Raw genomic sequence first — 3,649 nt, 5'->3', positions numbered from 1 at the left:
ATCCAGCCCTCGCACTTACTCATTACGACGAACAAACAACTTTTTGGTTTTCTTTTCAGGTCAGAGAAAAGATACTGGCCGTGGAAAAGTAGCCAGTTTTGCCAGGCTGCTCCGCGCGTCCGTGCCCCCCCCCCGCACCCACATGCCTGCCCGAGTCCCGCTGTAGAGACGGAGAGGATTGATTCATCCCCGCGGGCTCCATCTCCGGCTGATCTTAGCTCCAGGGGCACCGAAATCTTTAAACTGCAATAATTTACAGCAATATGGGATGGAAATCTGATGGAAAACAATCGGCTTCATGGCTGTGTTACTACAAGTAGAATAATTTCTGCAGATATTACTATTCTTTTACAGTACCGCGTACGTGATTAGTGCCCTTGTGCATTGCGCTTGCCTGCATCGAAGCGCTGCTCCGGAGCTAGAAGCTTTAGGAAGTTCACCAGAACATTAATCATAAATGTTTCTCAGATCAGATATACCGCTAATTCGATTGCTCGAGTTGTTGTCTCTTTCCTATCTTAATGATTTATGAATGAGATAAGATAGCAATCACATCCTGCACATCACGTCAGCTTCTCTATATAAGCCAGCTTAGTAACTGCCAAGAGAGACGAGCTTGCATTCAAAGCCCGTTTCAGAGAAAAAAGGTCGAGCTCCCCCAGTACACCACCTTTAAAATGTATCTTCACTTGTTCTTGTTCCTGTTTAGCTCTGGGGTGTCCAGTTACTTTCTGCCTCTGAAGGAAACGCCGCGTCTGCAGAACAAGACGAAATCCGCAATAATTGACGAGATGCTCTGCTTACTTGAAGCTGAAAATGAGTCCATAGATGTAAATTGTTTTCCACTCCCCCCACCCCAGATTTGCTCTTTGAGATGAGTTCCAATTTGTAACTAACGGGTTTCTATTGTTTTCAGGAGCCGTTCTTCAAACCGCTTCACATAAAGGTAAGAAGCTCTTGTTTACTACTCTATTATTATGGGTCAGAGTCTCCAAAGGGAACCTGGCCCGTAAGCGCGGGTGTAGCAGGTCTGAGGACATGTAAAGGCAAGATGTAAATGCCAGGTGAGACGGGGCCGGGGAGCCCAGGGCTCGACCTCGCTCTTGTCCGCTTAGAGGCGATTGTGCTCCTCCCGCTGTTCCGAAACTCCAATGCAATGTCATATTTTTAAAAGCTTCCGGGACTGTGGCTAATAACCCATTCTAATTGCTAACAAAGATACATAGTATGCCCCACCTCCAGTTTTGTGGATTCTTTTTAATGCTTTTCTGGAGGAATTTCTGTTGGTGGTTGTAAAGCCTGGTCTCCAAACGACTGGCAATATAAAGAAGAAATGGTTAAAGCGGCTCTCTGTAAGTGTCCTGCTTCCGAGGCAAAGAAAAAAAATCACTCTCCAACTTAGATGGAATTGAATCAAATTCCCAATGTTGCCACGTTCACCACTGACAGAAACTAGACCTTTGTTATTGCAAAGTTTCCAGTTATAGTAGTTATGAAGACTGTCCTTATAACATGACTTCTTAAAAGAAGGTATAAGAGGGAAATCAGATAAAAGAAATTAAGATTTCCAGACAAAAGTAATAGCATATGTGATACGATTTATCAAAAGTTCTTTTTATAAAGAAAAGCTTTCTGGTTGCAAACTAAAACACTGTTTATTTTCCTTTTTTCTCCTAGAACAAAAGTTGTGCGCGTTACAACACCGAAAACTTTATTAAAGAACTAAAAAAGATACCCACATGCAGGTGCATGAAGACAGTTGAAAAAGATATGATACAGCTGGAAAAAACCTGTCCCATTTTGAAGGTAAGCTTTTTACTATTCATTGGAGTTGAGTTTCAAATATTTTCTCGTAGCTGTCGATTCATGCAGGTTTTTCACCCCGGGTGGTTTTGTTCCAATGCCCGGTCGCGGGGTCGTGCGAGCCGGCAGCTGGAGAGCCAGGGCCGGCCCTTCCTCCCGCTGGGCAACGCTGCCCCAGCTCCTGGGCCACACCAACGCCTTCGCCTTCGTTTTGGCACAGGACGGAGGATAAGGCATGAATCTTTAAACAAATCTAGAGATCTGCTGAGAAAGCATCAAGAACCGTCCTTATGATTTAAAAAAACCCCATCAATTTTCCCTGAAAGTTAACTTCCCCTAAGGTAGTAAGTGAAGGAACATCAGTGGAAGTTGTTCAGTGAGACTTCACCTGTCACTTAACTTTTGGCTCACTTTTTGGTAAATTCTGAGTCAAAGTTTTGGGATTTGTTAGCAAACAAAATCCCAAAATGTTTAATTTTGGCCCAGCTGCAGCCTCGAGGAGGGACATCAAGGTTTGTCTGTCGTGCACAAAGTCATTCTTGAACGGACTATATTAATATAGTTCATTTAGAGCTGCAGTAGTGAAGATTATTTGTGAGGTGCAGTTAATAATGACCTGTAGAGCTTGTCCTTCAGGAAGAAAAGGGCAATTAATAGCAGAAAAGATACAGACCAGGAACACTACAGAGAAAGGAATCTGCCTTCTGAACAGAGAAGAGAGAAAGAGCGAGAAAATAAGGGGGTAGAAAGGAGGGTTTGCACGTGCGCTGCCAGCGGCTGTACTTGCAGCAATGACTGTGCTTAGGTATTTCCCTGAATCGGAGAAGCAGGCTTCAGGAAGAAAACCAGACACGCATCAATTTGCTGATTACTGCAGCCCTGTCTAAATCTATTGCCCAACCAAATGCACGCGGAGCTCCGCACTGCTCCAACTGGATCCTCTTCGGCTCAGCGCTGAGAGCGCCGGGATGCTGCCGGGCTCCTGCCGTGCATCCCGCGCTCCCGCTCTGTCCCCAGTGCTCCGACGTTATGAAAGAGATGCTTTGACCTGACTTCTCTTCTTCCAGTTTGGCAGATAACTCCCCCACCCCCCTCCCCCACCCCCAAAAAAAAAAAACAGAAAAAATTGCAGTACCGGGAAAGTCAAAGACAAATAGCAGGGCACTATTTGACTAATGGTTTGTAGGAATTGTGTGAAATGGTTTGGGGCCGGTGAAGGGCAGCTAGCCGGCTTCATCCTCCATCCCAGTGAGCTGAGGAAGCCACGGAGAACGTGCAGCTTTTGGGTGGAATTCCTTCATAACTCGTGCATCGGTATCTGCTGCTTTCCCTTAGGAACCTTCGTCCAACAACAGTAGATGTTCAGAGATGACACAAACAAATTTCACGCGCTTTAAAGAGAGTCTGGAAGAATTCTTGAAATGGGTCAAGGGGAAGCAGGACTGCGGCAACATCGTGAGAAGTGAGTCGGGTTTGTCTCCGGACGGCAAATGCCGCTGCCCTGACCCGTGGAAATCCCACAAAGGCGTGCTCTAGGGAAGAGCGCCCGGGCGGCCAGGAGGGGCTGGGGGGGAAAGGGGGCAAGAAATGGCTATTACGAATCAGAATCTTTGCTCAGTGTTAATGCGAGTAGGTGGATTAAACCTGTAAACAGCAATTAAATCTGTCCACGGCAATTAAAACTTTGTATAACAAGCAGAGCCAAGTGTCGTCATTTGTATCAGGCACAGTTACCGAATGTGGAATGTCATTATGACACCAGAGATAAGTCAAAAGGCTCAAAGTCTGTGGGGTTTTTGCACAAAGGGACAGAAACCCCAGACCTGACCACAAGACCTTTCAAAGG

At 45.8% G+C, this 3,649-nt stretch overlaps 1 long non-coding RNA gene across 1 annotated transcript; it reads left to right on the top strand.

The window, feature by feature from the left end:
- Nucleotides 1–646: 646 nt before the first annotated feature.
- LOC309677162 lies at nt 647–3,350 on the top strand. Its single transcript, XR_014269662.1, has 4 exons — nt 647–830; nt 917–946; nt 1,678–1,806; nt 3,139–3,350. It is a non-coding gene; the product is annotated as an uncharacterized lncRNA (long non-coding RNA).
- The last annotated feature ends 299 nt before the right edge of the window (nt 3,351–3,649 follow it).

This window comes from Vanellus vanellus (assembly GCF_965231255.1).
Source record: "Vanellus vanellus genome assembly, chromosome: 13".
Classification (NCBI taxonomy): domain Eukaryota; kingdom Metazoa; phylum Chordata; class Aves; order Charadriiformes; family Charadriidae; genus Vanellus; species Vanellus vanellus.
This window is presented reverse-complemented; position numbering and strand designations above follow the sequence as displayed.